The sequence below is a fragment of the Curcuma longa genome, chromosome 4 (genome assembly GCF_044706935.1).
Source record: "Curcuma longa cultivar G26 ecotype Majalengka, Jawa Barat chromosome 4, ITB_CL_G26_1.1, whole genome shotgun sequence".
Lineage (NCBI taxonomy): Eukaryota > Viridiplantae > Streptophyta > Magnoliopsida > Zingiberales > Zingiberaceae > Curcuma > Curcuma longa.
Genome location: NC_133864.1, coordinates 17,277,320 through 17,297,543, shown reverse-complemented (window position 1 = coordinate 17,297,543; position 20,224 = coordinate 17,277,320). Strand labels below are relative to the sequence as shown.

At 35.4% G+C, this 20,224-nt stretch overlaps 1 pseudogene; it reads right to left on the bottom strand.

Annotated features, from left to right (window-relative positions):
• Nucleotides 1-19,817, bottom strand: part of LOC141826738 (protein VERNALIZATION 1-like) — a 34,449-nt pseudogene extending 14,632 nt beyond the window's left edge.
• Nucleotides 19,818-20,224: the final 407 nt, after the last annotated feature.

The following is a 20,224-nucleotide window of genomic DNA, read 5'->3' as shown; positions in this document are numbered from 1 at the left end:
TAGACAATGGGTAAAAGCAATCAGATACTCCTTTGAAATCTTGTGGTTATTGAGAAAATATCTACTAGGTACTGCTAGGAGACCCAATGGTTACTGGAAAAATATCTATTAGCTGACTTTGATATCGAGCGCTCTTTTGAGACTTTATGTGGATAATGCAAAGCATTGGGGGGTAGCCTTGCATGTAGTAGATAAGTGTCTTTTGCGCTGGAGACTCTAGGAACATAATGGAATGATGAAATAACTTAAATTAGTAATAGATGCTTTAAATTCGAGTCACATTGCACAACACACAAAGAATTTTCATGTTAGGTCATAGAAAAATAATTCGTATGTCTATGCTTATTAATAAAACTACTAAACAGAACTAGATGAATTCGCTAGGGATGATGATTGATCCGGTGGAGTCTTTAGATGGTCACGTGCTCATCATGTGATAACTTGGGAAGACTTTGTGTCCTTAAAGTAAGGAGTGAGAGGTTTAGAGAAGTGTAAGAAAGTAGGGTAAATATAATAGTCCTAATTTTTACAGAATAGACCTTCAACTTCTTCTCAGATTCAAACTTGATATCGCGCTTCTATCTAGGATTGACTCCAGCATCGTCTGCTGACCTTGAGATCCAATCTCGTCAGGCGTCAGTCCAACCTCGAGTTCTGGTCTCGACATCTCATGCCGACATCGTCGGGCATAAGTCTGACCTCGAGTTCTGGTCTCGACCTCTCGTGCTGATCTCGTTGGGCACAAGTCTGACCTCGAGCTTCGGTCTTGGCATCTCATGCCGACGTCGTCGGGCACAAGTCCGACCTCAAGCTCTGGTCTCGGCCTCTCGTGCCGACCTCGTCGGGCACAAGTCTGACTTCGAGCTCCGGTCTTGACATCTCATGCTGACCTCGTCGAGCACAAGTCAGACCTCGAGCTCCGGTCTCGGCCTCTCATGCCGACCTCGTCGAGCACAAGTTTGACCTCGAGCTCCAGTCTCGGCCTCTCGTGCCGATCTCGTCGGGCACAAGTCCAACCTCGAGCTCCGGTCTTGGCATCTCGCGCTGACCTCATTGGGCACAAGTCCGATCTCGAGCTCTGGTCTCGGCATTTCGTGGCAGCCTTGTCGGGCACAAGTCCGACCTTGAATCCTGGATTCGACATACCTTGGCGCCACGCGCCGAATGGCGGCTTGCACAATCAGGAGAGCCCTAGACTATTTCTTCCTGAAGAATAAGGAAACTATCTCAAAATATTTCTTAAACGGATCTTTCTAAAAAATTGGAACGGATATCTCGAAATATTTCCTAAACGGGCGCTAATATTTCATAGATCAACTACTATAAAAAGGTAATCCATACTCATGGGCACAGGTACATACACATAAACCCTAATTTCTATAAGTCATTAAACTTCTTCCTCACGCAGTACCCTAACTTGAGTGTTGGAGTGACTTGTCGAGATCCACCCTCGATGCCATTCTAACTCTCCTTTTTGAGTGCTTTTCAGGTCATCTCATCTCTTTGAGCGACTCTCTTCAAGGAGCGTGCACATCAGCAGTTCATGAACTGGTAGTTTAATCATCCATGGTATATTGGCCGGAACAATGATGTTTTATTCACACACATTAGTTTTAATTGTAGGTTTTGTTTGAAAACAAACAAAGGTTTAAGTTTAGATGTATTTGATGTGTGTTCATGTATATATTTTGAGTCTTATTTATCATACAATTATTGCATTACAAGAGTTTATTTTGCATAACTTTTAGTATTTGCATTCATTTCATCTTTTTAGTTCAGATAGCTACGACTTATGCTTTATATTGATAGGAGGTGGAGATTTTGTTATTGGAGCATATTTGAAAATGAAAAATTAAAGGAAACACATTAAAGCATGACCCACAACCTATCTATGGCACCTGCCACGATTGTGGATCGTCCATGAACACAAAATTGACATCAGAGTATTGACTAGAACGTCCAACAAGAAATACAACTCAGGTACTGCCTGAGTGTAGGCAATAGGAGTTCTATCAGATTCAAACCCATGGGAAGCGTGCGGTTGAGCAAGGGATCAATGCTGATTGACATCATTTTTGAAGTTGTTTGTGGTAAAAGCAGCAAAAGGCATTGAGATGGTGGGTACAAGATGAACAATGGCAGATCCCCATAGTGAAGGTTCGGAAGAGTCGAGGCGACATCTTTCGATGGTTCTGGAGACAACAGGAGGTCTCCTTCGATGGGAACAACTTATACGTCTCATCACCGCCGTGATAGATGAGGCACTCAAGTGTGGTTGGGTCATGCTCGCCATGGAGGAAGTAGAAGCACCGACAAAGGCGACACTAGCTATAGAGCCCTCGATGCAAAGTTTGAAAGAAGCGACTTCCACTTCTCAAGTGGAGAGAGTTTCATTATTGACATCAGAGTTTTATTGGCCGGAACAATGATGTTTTATTCACACACATTAGTTTTCACACACATTAGAAGTACTACTGCAATTTCTACCATTAAGATACAATCCAAAGCAACAAGAAAAGATCTAAAGTAAAGTTTTCACTTATAAAGTTATGTTACTTTCATTTGTATTTTTATCTTTGTATTTCTTGTATTTATTGAAAGAAATAGGTTGTAAGAGGTTTTTAATCTTTGAAAGGTATTCGAGAAGGAGAAGATTTAGTGGTGGTAGTTCGTTAGGACTAGATCTTAGATGTAGCAACCTTGGGAGGTTGTGAACTAAGCAAAGTCTCGGTGTTGTGCTTGTGGCATCAATTTGCTTCAAGTTTCCACTGAGTAATCAATCGATGTTAAAGGAGATATTCACCTTCTCTAACTCGCATCTGTCCCAACAAGTTGTATTAAAGCAAGGTTGTTCTTTACCAGACTAATCACCGACAGAACAAAAAAGCTAAAGGAAGAAGAACCTAAAATTTTGAGTCCTCCTATATCAACAAGTTATAAGACTGACCACCGGAAGAATCCAACATTAGAAGGAGCTCAATTTTTTCATGCATCTCCAATATCGATTCGGATATGACATTTGAGTACCTTCGCCTTTCAGATTAGGAGACTTTGATCAATGAAAAGCAAGGATCAAAATTTTCTTCATGATGAATATCAATAATTGGTTCATTCTAATGGAGGGATTTGAAGCTCCGAAGGGTAGCAAAGGGAGACTCCTCAAAAAGAAGAAATGGATCGAGGAGCAAATCTAAAAATCGGAGACAAATGATAAGGTAACCAAAATTTTGATTAATTTGGTGCCTAATAATATGTAGTGTAAATTAGAAAATTTTAAGGATGTGAGTTATGGAGTAAGTTGGCCAAACTTCATAAAGATCCATCTTCCCCGACATAAAATGAAGATGAGTCCGAGGAGGAAGACTCATTGTCTCAAGAACAAGGGGACTCAGAGATTGAGAGGTATTCAACATCTAAGGAAGATATTAAAGAAGCATCCGCCTCAAGAATTGAGAGACTATTGACATCGGAACGAGAGGAACCCTCTATATTTAGAGTCGATGAGAAAGAAGAGTGTGCCACATCTACGAGCAAAGATAGCTCAACTCATGAACATATCATATTTTTTATTGTTAAAAATAAAGATCATATCTTGTGTTTTGAATGTAGAGAAAGAGGGCATTATAAGAGCAAGTGTCCTAAATTGACAAAGAAGAAGACTCAATTGACATCCAAGGCAAGGAGAAGCTAAAAAAAATCTGAACTCATGGTACGGAATGGGAAAAAACATATTGTGTGTTTTACATGCAATCAATGGAAATATTATCGGAACCAATATCCAAAGGGGAGACATCAAGGTAAAGGCAAGGAAGAAAGCTCAAATTTAGGAGGAGCTTTTAAGGTATCACTTCATAATGCAATTCCCTTATGTGATGATAAACAACATGTCAGAAATAAGTTTTATGAATTTAGAGTTTATCATCATAAAAATATAAAGCGTGATAAATCTAAGAAAAAATTTAGGTCATATCATGATAGAACAACCTTACCTAAAGATAGAAAAATAGAAAATAATCTAGGCAAGAACCCTATGCAAACTAGACAAATGTCTAGAAAGAATAAGGCCCAAGTTAGAAATGGAAAATCAAGAATTGATGGTTTAGAAATGGAAAATCAAGTCTTGAGATCAAGACTAAATCATTTGAAGAAGACCCTTAGGGAGATGGAAAATATGATTAAAGGGTCTAAGAAGGAAAATCTAGAATTGGGTAGGCAAGAAAGATTTGGGATACAAACCTAAGTCCAAGGGAAAGTATGCCTTCATACCATAGAGTTCCATATAACTATAGAAAAAAATCCCTAGAATAAGGAGTGAAGTCAAGGTTACAAGGGAGGCTATCCCTAAAATTGACCTTGGTGAAGCTACAATGACTAAGACTTCTAAGAAGCCTAAGAGAGTCATTAGAAAAATATCTAGGAAGGTTATCTTGAGTGAATACCTACACCCATGGAACTCCAACTAGTATTCGGTTTCTAAGAGTGTGATTCCTTCACACTAAGTAGGTATAAGGTGTGTCAACCTTAATTGGAAGGGTAGTTAGCTCTACCATAGTAAAGTTGATATTTTAGGACATTTTTAAGATATAGTGATATCTTAAAAATAAAATTTCAAATTTTACCTTGAAAGATCTTTGTAGTCTGTCAATAAGAATTGAGTTATTAAATTGATTAAAATTGACACGATATGATAGATTTCAAAAGTGTTCAAAGTTTGAGATTTTGACACATTCGTGTGAGTTAGGTTGCTTATGTCAAATTATGTATTTGACAAAATGATTAGTTGATAACACTTAGATTAAAATTTTAAATATTTTCATATTATTATGCTGTGTGTCATATCGTATGTTATGGCATCATGTCATATGTTGATCTTATCATGATAATATGTTGTTTATCTTAAAATATGAATTGATATTTTTATGTCATATTATACATATATCATTTAAGTTATGATAGATTTTTTTAAAAAGTTATGCATTTGATGTATGTCATATTTATTTATATGCATAAATGTTAATTCTTTTAAATAAGGACAAATGATATTAATTAGTTGACATTTTAGGTAGAATAATCAGATCTAGAATGTCTAGATAGAGATGTATAATCTTTTAGTTTTGGGAAAAATAAATTTCACATCTTATAAAAATAATAGGATTAACTTGTATGTGTATTAAGATACATTAGTCACAAGTGATATGTTAGGATGATGAATAAAGTTCAAGATGCTAATTTGATACATTTAAATGAGCTAAGTTTCATCAAATTACATGGATTTTACATGATCAATCATGAAAAACATTAATGTGCAAGTCATGGTTGTAAAATTAGCTTTGAACTTTTAAAAACTATTTTGAAAAAAATTTAGTGAAGTCTATTTATTGATAGGAATCATCATTGATTAAGTTGATACAAAATTACAGTGAAATATTAAAAAAAATTATAATTTTTAACTTTATGACATTCTTTGAAAATAAGATTTATTTCTTAGAAAAATATTTTCTCCTAATAGTATTTGACATAAGTAATGTCTGTATGAATTTTCATGATTTTTTTAAAAATCATACATTACTTATGTATTTTGAAAATTTGATCTAAAATTGATAGTTTTTCAGACACGCAATCAACTATTTCAAACAACTAATCGATTGTTGCCCTATCAATCGACTGTTATCCAATACCAATTGACTATTATGATGAGGTTTGATTAAAATGGAGTTATTTTAGTCGGTTAAACTCACTCCTAGGTATCTTGACTATCTCTAACCCTTTGATATGCTTGGATAAGCATTCCAAGAGAGTTTTTTTAGTGAAAAATGAGAAGGGGAGGTTAAAATGAGGAATTGAAGGGGGCATTTAGATTCAATGTTGAATTATTCACCTCACGACTTAGATTTTAAAATTTCTCAAAGATTGGTACAATGATTGAAGTAGAGCATATCTTGAGAGGGAGGCCCTTTTTAAATGCATGATTCCGATATGAAAGGGAAAGAATGAAGGAATTCAAGAAGAAGATATGATTTTGAGAAGGTAGAGTACTTTCATTGTGATGTTGGAAGGTTTTGAATGGAAGAAGTGATTTGATATTGAAAAGAAATCTTTTTGATATATGCCAAAGGGGGAGAATAAAAGTTTTAAGTTAGGAAATATTCATTTATGTTTTGACATAAGAAGAAGGATGAAGTAGGATGGTGGGATAATGAGGTAGCCTTAATTTAAATATATTATCAAACATCAAAAAGGGAGAGATTATGAGTGCAATAGACCTCTGATCAAGGTTGACTAGATTGACCAAGCTTGAGCTGACTCGTATTGAGTTTTGATGTTTGAATAATATGGTAGTTGGTTGAGTAAGACATCAAGTAGGTTAAGATTGACTGGATACTTACCGGTGGGAAAGTCTAACTAGGAGTTGGTAAGATGAGAAGTTCAAGTGGGTCACAGTTGATCAGACACTTGGTGATTGGAAGTCCAATTAAGGAGTTTGCATAAGATGAGAAATCCAAGTGGGTCACGGTTGATCGGACACTTAGCAGTTGAAAATCCAATAGAGAGTGACATGACATGAGAAGTTCGAGTGGGTTACGGTTGATCGAACACTTATCATCCTATGAGAAGTTCAAGTGGGTCATGGTTGACCGAACATTTGACATGCGAAGGAAAGTTCAAGTGGGTCACGGAGGATGAACACTTAGCATGAAAAGCGAAGTCCAAGTCGGTCAAAGTTGATTGGAACTTGGCATGAGATGGATGAAGTCCAAGTGGATCATGGAAGATCGGATATTTGACATATAGATAAAAGTACTAACAAGTCGATTGGTAGTGGTCAAACTTAGTCAGAAAGAGTCGTTTGTACAATGGTCGGATTCGACGAAGCAGCCGATTGATAGAAGTTGGCAATTGACTTCTAGGCGGAAATTGTCCGACAACAACCTTATAAAAGAGGATTTCAAGAAAGTTTGGCTATGCCAATTCTTGAGGGTTCGGAGATGAAGTGTTATTGCATTTCCTACCATCAAGTAATAATCCAAAGCAATGGGAAATCATTTAAAGTAAAATTTTAATTTGTAAAGTCATTTTACTTTCATTTGTATTTGTATCTTTGTATTTCTTGTATTTGTTGCAAGAAACAGATTGTAAAGAGCTTCTCCACCTCTAAAAAATATCCGAGAATGAGAAGGTTTAGTGATAGCAGTTTGTTAGGACTAGACCTTGAATGTAGCAATCTTAGGAGGTTGTGAACTAAGTAAAATCTCGATGTTGTGCTTGTGGTGTCTATTTGCTTCAAGTTTCCGCTGCATAATCTATTGACACAAAAGGAGATATTCACGCCCACCTCTAGCTCGCATCGGTCCCAACAAGGATAAGATAAGCTTCACTCTGTTTTAAAGAAGAAAAGATCTTTAGGCACTCGACCTATGGTCTTCGATATATCCAAGAATCCGAGAGCCTCCCCGGTCTAAGGGAAGTCGATTGTCTGGAACTAAGTCATGCAATCATCGAACCACAATTAGAGAAAGTGAACATCCTCTCACCTAACTTCTTGTTAATTTATGGAGAGTCCTAGAATCTTTCTTTCGCTCGACTTGTTCTACTTGGTCTTTGGCCATTTTCACCTTCAATTCTTCAAGGGTCTTTTCCAGACCAATCGAAAGGAGTCGTGAATTAGTTACTTTCTGTCTTAGCTTCTCCTTAGCAGCTTCCGCATCCTTGGTCTTTTGTTCCCCCAATTTCACCAAGGACAACATGGAGGATATTTTGCCCAAAGCAACGCATTCTCTCGCTCGGTAATTTCCAAATCTCGAGTGAGATGAACTCGCTCTTGCTACAACTCCCCTATGCAAATTACAATAGTGCTAATTGATAGCACAGGATGAGTATCTACTCCTCGAGCTCGCGGACCTTCATATGATTAATTGCTTCAAGGTTGTGCCCCTCTTGTAATCTCTCTAATATCTCCTAGACGCCGACAAGACACTACGGAAAAAAGAAAATAAGTTATAAGGAAAGGGCTAAATTGAAACTAAGGGCTTATGTAGTAAGGTGAAAGAAGAAACCTGAGTCATTCTTGCGTGATGTTGTCTGAGAGTCAGGGCCAACTTAATTGGTGGATGTTCTCTTGCTTAGTTGGCCCAGGCGTCAGCTATCTGTAGTAGAAAAGTAGGAAGTGTTGGTGCAATCGACCTCTAGTCAAAGTTGACCAAGCTCTAGTTGAGTTTCGATGTTTGATCAATATGTTAGTTGAATGTCAAGAACATTGACATTCAATCAATATGTTAAGTCATTGAGTAAAATATCAAGTAGGTCAAAGTTGACTAGAACCTTGACATTCAATCAATATGTTAAGTGATTGAGTAAAATATCAAGTAGGTCAAGGTTGACTAGAACCTTGACATTCAATCAATATGTTAAGTGATTGAGTAAAATATCAAGTAAGTTAAGGTTGACCGAATACTTAACAATGAAAAGTCTAAGTGGGTCACGGCAGATTAGACACTTGGTATTCAAAAGTCCAACAGGGAGTTAGCATGACACTAGAATGGTTCAGATACTTGGTAGTTGAAAGGTCAACAGGAAATTAGCAAGGGCGAAGTCCAAGTAGATCATGGAGGACAAGATACTTGGCAATGAGTAAAATCCTAACAAGTTGTCTTTGACCAAATGTTAAGCATGAAACAAGAAGTTTAAATAAGTTAAGGAAGATCGGATGTTTAGCAATGGCGAAGTCCTGACAAGTCAAGATTGATTAGATGTTGAGCAACGAAAAGTCTCGGCAGGTCAAGGTTGATTGGATGTTGAGTAAAGGAAGTTATGATAGGTTGAGGTCAACAGGATATTAGGCAAGATGAGAATTCAACATTGGTAAGCTGAAACATGAATACTAATCGATTGATAGGATGTATCGATCAACAGATGGACTCAAAATCTCGAAATTGAGATTTGAGGTATTTTTAAGATTTACTAAAGTAATTGCTATAACAACTATGAATAGTAATTGTGAATAGTAATTACTAAAGTAGATGTGGATAGTACTTTGCCACAGTAGCAGTCATCTGATGGGTTTGCTTAGTTAATTGATAGCACTATAACAATGAAAAGAAGCTTTATAAATCAATTGGAAAACTCAACTGATCGTAATCAGTTGACTAATGGAGGGTATCAATCGACTAATGTTACTACTTGAGTGAACAAGAGTTCAGAACTCGACTACGAGATTCAATTGATTAGGTAACAATTGACTGATGATTTTGGGCAGGGGATTGATGTTGAGGTGGATGGAGTCGTTGAGCTGATAAGTGAGAGCAACGTTCGAATCTACAGTTAATTAATCGATTGATGGGTAAGATTAGTTGATTGATAGGTAGAAATCAACCTGAACAACAATCCTATAAAAGAAGATTTTAAGGTGTTTTGAAGTAGCCAATTCTTGACAGGTTGGAGGCGAAGTGTTGTTGCATTTCCTACCATCAATAGATAATCCAAAGTGACAAAAGAGCAAACAAAAGCAAAGATCATTGTGTAAAGTTGTTTTCACTTTTATTTATATTTGCATTCTTGTTTTCACATTATATTCGTGTAAAATAAATTGCAAGAGATTTCTCCTCCTCTGGAAGGTATCTGAAAAGGAGGAGATTAATGTTGGTAGTCGTTAGGACTAGGTCTTGGATGTAATCACCTTAGGAGGTGGTGAATCAAGTAAAATCGATCGTGTATTATGTTGTGTTTTTAAGTTTCCACTGCATTCTCAATGATGACGCGATCAAAGTTATACACCTATCTAGTTTGCATGGGTATTAACAAGTGGTATTAGAGCAAGATTACTCTTCTTCAGACTAATCGCCGTCGAAGTACAAAGCTAGAGAAGAAGGTTTGATTTTTTGAAGCTCTCCAATATCAAAAAGTTTATCGAACTGATCATTAAAGGAGTTAAATCAAGCTCAAGGATGGATTTGGATATGACATTCAAGCTCCACCGCGTTTCGGATTAGGAGGGTTTGCTCAATGGAAGGCAAGGATGGAAAATTTTCTTATGACGGATATAAAGCAATGGTTTACTCTAACACGAGGATTTGAACCTCCAAAAGATAAAAAGGGAATATCTTTTCAAAGGAGCAAATGAACCAAGGAGCAAATCAAGAGATCTAAGGCTCATGATAAGGTAACCAAATTTTGACTAATTTGGTTCCTAATGATATTTTGTCTAAATTAAGAATTACAAGGATACAAATGAGCTATAGAGTAAATTGGTCAAGCTCCTTGAAAATCCAACCCAATTGGCATAAGATGATGAGTCTAAGGAGGGAGACTCAATGACTCAAGAAATTGAGGATTCAGAAGTTAACAGGTGTTCAACGTCCGAGGAGGATGATATGGAAGAAAATCCTACATCAAGAATTGAGGGGGAGGATAGAAAATTGATATTGGAACAAGATAAACCATCTACATTCGTAATCAATAAGGAAGATCGTGTCGCCTCAACAAGTTAAGAGAACTCAAATTATTAAAGTATATAAATTTCAATTCACAAAGATAAAAATCATATTATTTATTTTCAGTGTAGAGAAAAAAGACACTATAAGAGCAAATGTTCAAAATTGATTAAGAAGAAGATTCAAATAGCACTAAGGGTAAAGGAGGAGTCAAATGAGGCCGGATCCTTGATATACAAGGTAAAGAGCATATTGTGTGCTTTTATGTAACCAATACGACATTACCAAAACCAACATCCAAGAGGGAGAAAACTGATAAAGGACAAAGGAGGAAGCTCAAGTTTAGAGGGATCTCCTAAAGCAAATTCTACGGTATCATTTCATAATAAAATTCCTTCATATCATGATAAAAAGCATACTAAACCTAAATTTTATGAATTTAGAGCTTATTATTATGAAGATAGGAAACATGATAATTCTAAGGATAATTATAGGTCATATCATGCTAGAACAACCTTATCTAAGGATAGGAAGGTAGAAAATAATCTAGACAATAACACAAAGAAATTTAGACATGTGCCTAGGAAGAAAAATGATCCAAGAAGAAATGATAAATGATTTAGAGATTGAAAATGAATTCTTGAGATTAAAACTAAATCATTTAGAGAAGACCCTTAGGAAGATGAAAAATATGTTTAAAGGGTCAAAGAAATAAGATTTAGGTTTAGGTAGGTAAGAATCATCTAAGAAAAAGAAATATTTGGGATACAAATCAAAGTCCAATGAGAGTGTGCTATCATATCATAGAGTTTCATATATTTATGGAACTAATCCTAAGTCTACGAGTAGAGTCAATGTTACAAGGGAGGCTATTTCTAGCATTGACCTTGATGAAACTACAATGACTAAGACTTCTAAGAAGTCTAGAAAAATCATTAGGAAGGTATCTAGAGAAGTTATCTCTAGTGAATACTTGATAAACCCAAGAAACTTCAATAGGTATTGGATTTCTAAGAGTGTAACATCTTCACACTAGATGGGTTTAGGGTATGTCAACCTTAATTAGAAATGTAATTAACTCAATCATGATAAAGGTGATATTTTAGGATATTTTTGAGGTATAATGATACCTTGAAAATGAAATTCTAATTTAATCATTGAAGATTTTCTAGTGTGCCAATGAAAATTGAGTTCTTGAGTTTGATCAAAATTAGCATGATAGGGTAAAAGTCAAAAGTATACCAAGTTGGATTTTTGATATATTCGAGGGAGATAGGTCATTTATTGTCAAATTGTGTATTTAACATAGATATTAGTTAATAACACGAGAATCTATATATTTTATTAGTGTGTCATAATTGTCATGCTTCGTGTATCATATCACATGTCATGTCATGACATCATGACATACACAAGTATTACATTTTGCTATGATATTTTGATACATGTCGTGTCATACATGCATCATTGGGTTATAATAGATTTTCTTTTGAAAGTATGCATTTGATGTATGTCATAATCATAGTCATGTATTATTTCAATTCTTTGTGATTAAAGACAAAAATGATATTAGTTGACATCCTAGGTGAGGATGCTTAAATTTAGAATGTCTAAATAGATATGTATGATCCCTTAGTATTAAGGGAAAAACACACTTTATATATCTCACAAGAACAATAGGATGAACTTGTGTATGTATTAAGACACTTTAGACACAAATAAGATGTTAGGACGATGAACTAAGTTCAATATGCTAATTTAATTTGATGCATTTTAATGAGCTAAGCATCATCAAAACATATGAATTTTACATGATCAATTATGGAAAAAAGTAAATATGCAACTCATGTACATTTAGCCCATAGATTATAGTTGAAAATTAACTTTAAAAACTATTTCAAATTATTTTGAAAACCCTTAGTGAAGTATATTTGTTGATAGAAATCAATATTGATTAGGTTGATATTTAGAGTGAAACATTAAAGTTTTCAATGATTTTCAACTTTATATCATTCTTTAAAAATAAGATGTATTTTTATAAAATATTATTTTTCCTTGATAGTATTTTTTGGAAGGGGAGTCTTGCACAACGACAAAATTGTTATCGCGTGACCTAGAGGTCATGGGTTCGAGTCTTGAAAATAGCTTCTTACAAAGCAAGATAAGACTGCCTACAATAGACCCTTCCCCAGGATGTCCCACATTGGCAAGAGCTTCGTATACCGGGTTGTCTTTGAATGTTTGTATGAAATTTTATAATTTTTTAAAAATCATAGAATTACTTATGCATTTATGAAGTTGGGTCTAAAATTGGAGTGCAGTTTTCAGATAATTAGTCAAGCCAACTAATGCAGAATAGCAGTTGGCTGATGTTCATGTTTTTGACTAAAATATATTTGTTTAAGTCATTTAAATTCACTCGTAGGTATCTTAACTATCTCTAACCTTTTGAATTCTTGAATAAGCATTCAAAGGTTAATTTCTTGATGAAAATGAGAAAGAGATGTTATAAAGAAAAGAATATAAAATTGAGAGGAGGTTTAGATTCAAGATTGAAGTTTTTAACTTCATGACTCAATTTTTTTTATTTACTAAAGGTTTAGGAATTCCAAAACATTGTTGGTACAATGATGGAAGTAGAGAATGTTTTGAGGAGAAAGTCCACCTTAAGAAATGATTTAGGTATGAAAAGAGGAGAATCAAGATTTTGAGGATTGGTGAATGAATGAAGGATTGTATGCTCAAGGTTGAGCATTGAAGATAATGGAGGTAGGGAACCTCGATTGTGATGTTGGAAGTTAGGAATGAAGAAGAGAATAAATTTTCAGAAGAGGTTTTTAATGTTTGTCAAAGGGAGAGAATGAAGGATTCACGTTAGGAAACTTTCATTCATGTTTTGCAACCAAAGAAGCAAGAAAGGAGGGAGGGGTAGAGGACCGAGCGTGGAGGACCATCACTTACCAAATTTATTTTTCACTCTATTGAAGCACTGGTCGACTTCCTCTTCAAATCCACATGGTCTATTGCTCTCTGCCGCAAGGCACAACTTAAACATGCACCCTTCTTGTTAATCACGTTGAATTTCCAATCCTATATAGAGGTCGGAGATGGCTCAGCATAGACCTCTTGTACAAACAATATAATTGCCATTAAGAGGGGCAAAACAACCACTGAGAGTAGTTGTTGATGAGAGGTAATAGTTGCTCCTAGAGCAAGGAGATGAAGATGAAATTGGCCCTCTAACCCTCTATTTACTTGAGGATGGATCGTCAAAGGAAAGGAATTTAAAGTAAAAAAAATCCTACAAAAATGTAAGAAAAAGAAAATAGAAAAAAAAGGAAAAGGAAAATAACAAGGAGAAAAAAATAAAATATAACGGTGACATTATGGCCGTGCGAGGCGATCTCGTGGCCGTGTTAGGCGACCTTAAACGGGGTCACACTTCCTGTAGCTACACAAGACTACTTTGCATGGGTCAGGGACCACTGCCTGTGTAATGACAGCGAGAATAATAATAATTGATAATAAAGATTGACACGAATTGATAGAAAAATATAATATTTTTTATCATATCATTATAATTATTATAATTATATACCATATTTAATTTTTTATTTATTATTTAAATAATTTATATAAATAAGTTCTTTGGCTACGTTAATAATATCATAATTATTCTCAATTCTCTTCTCTGTTTTTTATCATGTATACTTTTTGTTTTGTTCACATGGTAACAGAGTTCTTTATTTCCTCCTAAATCTCTCTCTCTCTCCTCGGTGGTTTTTCTTCTACCGCCGCCGCAAACCGCGTTCCTCCTGCGCTGGCCTTCTTTCTTCTCCTCCTCCTCCCACACACCGGGTTTCTTCTCTCCATCCTAATTTTTTTTTCTCCCTTAATTTTCCAACAATAGCATCTTCCCACCAACTTCCTTCTTCTTCCTCCTCCTCTCCCACTCTTCTTCCAACAAGTACTCTTTTTTTGTTCCCAGCAAACAGACCAACACCTGCAACATCAGCCCTAATTTCTTCTTCTTCTTCTTCTTCTTCTTCACCAAGACCAGCAACAGCCTTCCCTTTTCTCTGCTGCCCTATACGACTAGCAAGAGCAAGAGCCGGCTCAGCCACCAGCAACAAGACCAATATTCCAGATCACCGAGATTCAGCCGTTGCCCTCTTCAGGCTTCTCTTTTTCCTTTTTTTTTCTCCAGCAACCTCTTCTTCTTCCCAACAGCCTGCTTCCTCTTTTTCTAGCAAACAACCACCATCCAGAGCTAAGAAAGCCACAGTAATCTAGCTGTAAAATGGTCGGGGGGCCGATCGTGTGGGGCCGCTAAAAAGAAAAAGAAAAAAAAAAAATAGAAAGCAAAAAACAAAAAGAATCCTGTTGTTGTAAATTTTATTTTATTTTTGTTATTCTTCATCAACATTCCACCCTATCTTTTTCTACTACTGCTATCACTACCACCACCACTATCACTACCACTATTATTCAAAATAATGTCAAATCCATCATATCATTGATCATATACATCAAATTATTATTCTAAAATTAGACATATTGATATTCAATGTCTTAAAATATTTAACTCAAATTTCACTAATAGTATTGTAGCTTTAAGACAATCAATTATTTCACAAATTCATCCTAAAGTACTCTCATCGATGACTACCCTTGGCAAACCACTATAGTTTTGATATATTGACATTGAAATAAAGCAACTCATCATGTCACATCCGACTATGACATCTTTACAAAAGTAATATCATACTATAACTCAGGTACGATGCAAATGTCAATGGCTCAAGTTTACCAATGGTTAATCTTAGAAATATATACTTTCAATCATCTAATCAAACTTTTCACATATGCGACATCTTTCTTGTGTCATCTATTATTAAAAATTTGTTTTCACATATCAATTTTATCTTGATAACAATATCTTTTTTGAATTTCATCATAATCATTATTTTATAAAAGATAGAGAGGAACAAATACTACCTTGTTTAAGGGTGAAATAAAAAATGATCTCTACTATTTTCAAATTATTCAATCAAAATTTTTATTGGCGAATGCATAAATACACCAACTTGGTATGCTCGATTTGATCATCCTTCTATTCACATTGTTTAGTTGATCATTAATCGGTATGATTTAACTACTTCCTTTATCTCCTCTCCATCTCATTTATATAGGACCTGCATGGAAGCTAGTTACTTTTTTCTTCATCCAATCACGTTTCATATTTTCCACTTGAAATAATTAATTCTAATATTCAAGGTCATGTACCTATCTTGTCTAATCAAGGTTTCTTATATTATGTTACATTCAATGATCATTTTAACAAATGTACTTGGCTTTATCTTACGAGAAGGAAATCTGATTTATTAGACATATTCTATTATTTTTCAAAAAAATAAGTTGAATGTTATTTTAATCGCAAAATACTCTCTCTCCATTCTGATTGAGGAGGCAAATATCAAACCCTTCATCGTCATCTTATCTCTTGTAAAATTGTTCGAGTATTCTAGCCTCACACTCCCGAGCAAAATAACTCGACTGAGAGAAAATATTGACATATAGTTGTAATTGCTTTAGCTCTTCTCCGTCATGCATCAGTTCCATATAAATTTTGGGATGAAATTGTTAGTATTGTAGTATATCTTATAAATTGACTTCCTATCTCATTGATCAATCATAAGTATCATTTGGAAAAACTTTATAATTAGACTCCTAACTACACTTTTCTTTGAATTTTTTATTATCTGTGGTTACATCTCTATTCTAAACACAAACTTGACTATCGTTCACTACAATATATTTTCCTTAGTTATAGCAATTTACATCATGAGTATCGTTACTAACATGTTACTTTTGATAAGTTTGTATTCCTTTTTTCAACAGCTTCTTCAATCTCTCCGGATACAGGTGACACCTTTTTGATACCACCTAACGTTGTACCAACCTTAGATATTCAACTCCTTATGGTATTCTAGCTCTAGCTCTAGCTCCATTTCTCTTTGAGGCCTCTCCTATTGATTCCTTTGCTATATCATCTAATAAAAAAATGATCAACTTCCTTCGTCGGATATGCTACATATCGCATCTTCACAATTCCAATCTACTTCCTCACCTTTTCGACAAGTGACTTTAATGAAGATGTTCCTCAGTGCATACTTCCTTTAAGTGACATCTATGCACGATATCCGCCAGTAGCCACTCGATACCCCCTTCCATGAGCTCTAATTCTCTTCTAAACCAATCAAGCCAATATGTTTGACCCAAGTAGTTAAGGATCTAAATTGGCATACTGTGATAGCTATGGAGTTTGATGCTCTCCTTCATAATGGGACATGAAGCTTAGTTCCTCGCACCTTCATGAATATTGTGGGCTCCAAATGGGTCTTCCATATGAATTATCATGTCGATAGTTTTCTTGAAAGGTATAAAATTTATTTTGTGACCAAAGGATTTAATTAACAGCCAGATATTGACTTTAAAATCATAGTCAACTCAGTTATTAAGATTACAACAGTTAGATTATTACTATCTATAACTATCAGTTCTAAATGGTCAATCAACAATTAGATATTTCTAATATTTTTCTTCATAGTCATCTTGAGGAAATTGTATTATGGAGCAATCGGCTAGGTTTATTCATCCATAATTTCTAACACATGTTTCTCAAATCAAGAAAACTATATATAATCTTCGGCAAACCCCTCATGCATGATTTTATCATCTATCTACTTTGCTATACGCTCAAAGATCGATTCTTCTTTATTTTATAAGTGCAATGCTACCTCTAATATATTTTTTTTATTTATATGAATGATATTCTATTAACTATGGTGATCAATAAGGCATCAATACTATACTCTGTATTCTTAATCAAGAATTTCCGATTCGAGATCTTGACAATGCTGATTATTTTTTTTTATATTGAACTTTTGTCAAAGTTTGAAGGTTCACTTCTCTCATAGAGTAAATACATCATTGGGATTCTATAATAAGCTAAAATGGATGGTGCACGTTCTATTTCTACACAGATTATTGTAAGTAACTTTTCAACACAGTCATCTTCTCCTCCTATGATCCTCAAATGTACTGATGTATTGTTGGAGCACTGCAATATGTCACTATCACCCGACCTAATATCACTTTTGCTATCAATCGAGTTTGTCAATTTATGCATGCTCCCTCTGAACAACATTGAGAAGGTCTTAAAAGAATTCTTCATTATCTTGAGACTATTCTTCATGCTCACTTTTTATATCTCCAATTCTTCCTCAAACATACTGAAGTATTGTTGGAGCACCACAATATATCACTCTCACTCGACATGATATCACTTTTGGTGTCAATCGAGCTTGCTAATTTATACATGCTCCCTCTAAACAACATTGGGAAGGTCTTAAAAGAAATCTTTATTATCTTAATGGTACTATTCTTCATGCTCTCTTTTTATCATCCTTCCTCAAGAGAGTTAAATGTCTACAGTGATACAGATTGGATTAATTCTCCTAAAGATAGATGTTCTATTGATGGATATGTAGTATTCTTTGATCGAAATCTCATTTCATGACATTCTAAAAAGCAATGTACTGTTTCTCATTCAAGAACTAAGGTCGAATATAAAACTATAACCAATGTAAAATCATTTGGCTTCAGTCCATTAATTCTTTCTGAATTAATTTTTCTACCAATGCTACTCCTAAAATATGATATGAAAATATTAGAACGACATACCTTATCGGAAATCTAATTTTCCATGCTAGTACTAATTATACATGGAGATTGATTTTCATTTTATCTACAAACTTGTAGCAACTTGACAACTTTTAGTTGATCTTACATCTTTATAGAAGATCAAATTATTAATATATTCATCAAATTATTATCCAGATAATATTTTACCAAATTGATAATCAAACTCAATGTTCAAGCACTCCCATTGAGTAAGGGATAATGACATCAAGAATAATAATAATGAATAATAATCTCGAATTGATTTCGATCTATCAAAATTTACCGTATCTAGCATTATAATCAAGATTAGTAAGAACCGATAGTAACAGATGATATTTTTAAATTTATTATATTCATTACTACGATAATAATTATTATAATTGTATACTATATTTAATCTTTCTATTTACTATTTAGATAATTTGTATAAATAAGTTCTCTGGCTACAATAATAATATCATCCAAAATAATTATTCTCTGTTCTCTAGGCGAGCTTGCGCCTGGCTAGGCCACGCAAAGTGATCTTATGATCGCGAGAGCTAGCTCCTGACTATGAACACCGTTGAGAGAAATTCAACTGTCTTTCGCTACCGCGAGCACCGTTGAAAGAAATTAGGAAAGAAAAAGAGAAAATTATTTTCCATTCTATTTGAACAGATGAAAAATAATTTTAAAATAATCTACAGTAATTGCTTTCCAAATACATCATTTCCCTTGAGTAACAGGAGAAAACAAATTATTAATTCATTATTCTTTATGAAACTAATATGGAAGAAAAAAAATTCCTACAGTAGTTTTTATTCCCGTACGTCCTCGTCGGCCAGGGTCGACATAGATGAGATGTTGGCACAGGAGCAAGTGGCCATGTCACGATATAAAAAGATTGCAGTAGGAAAACGAAAGAGAATCCAACCCTAGGAGTACCTCAAGCAACCATGGTCACAAGTAAGGAAATGGATGGGATGGAATCCTCGGGGTACTCAGAAAGCTAGCCTATATGTGTATTACCCGAATATAGTTACTTTTTCCTTCTTTGGGTATCATCCCCGAATGAATCGTCTATTTTAGACAAAGAGTTAATGTATTCGTGTAGAAAATCCCCAGGTTGGAAGCGCCCGACGCATAGATCATAACCTTGCACCCATTGCAAGATGTAGCAGATCGATTACATGCGACAGAGAAAACCTTTGTCTTCACAGAGTATCGGACTGTGTGAAAGAGAGCAAAGAAAGAAATCACTTCTAGAAGACTACGATCGATCACAGTTGGAAAGAAGAATTCAGATCATCAAATTATTCTAGGACGTACGTACGACGGAGCAGAGCGGACGCACCTGGAATCGGTGGAGTACTCGTAGAGCTTGCCCTTGGTGGAGAAGATGATGAGGGCGACTTCGGCGTCGCAGAGGACGGAGATCTCGTGCGCCTTCTTGAGCAAGCCGGATCTGCGTTTGGAGAAGGTCACCTGCCGATTTATCTTGTTCTCGATCCGCTTCAGCTGCACCCTCCCCCGCCCCATCTCTGCCCCCCTCCTCCAACTCCTGCTGCGTGCCCCGCGCTTCAGAACGAGAGCGACGACGTTGGCGACAATCGACGGGAGAAGAGAGCGAGAAAGGGAGAGAGAGAGAGAGAGAGAGAGAGAGAGAGAGACTGCGCGGAACGGAGAAAGGGGAAGAAAGCTGTCTTATAGAAAACCAGGGCGGTTTTGGGCCACCACGTTGTCGAGCGATGATTGGATGGAGGCAACAACGGCCTGCGCTGCAGCAGCTCCCTCCGCACTGTCCACAGCGTATCATCGTACGGATCGAAGCCAGAAAACCTTCTGGGCCACCGGCGACCGCATGATTATTTTTTAAAAGACAAAATGAAAATAAAAAGGCCAAAAATACACACCTTTTAATTATTGAATCATTAAAAAAATATTTCTTTTTTTAATTTAGTACACAAAAAAGGTGTTTTTGTATTCGACAAATTTATTCCCTCGACTACCTGCCCCGTTGCACTCTCATTTCATTAATTGCCTAGCTACACAAAAATATTATTTATGTTGAT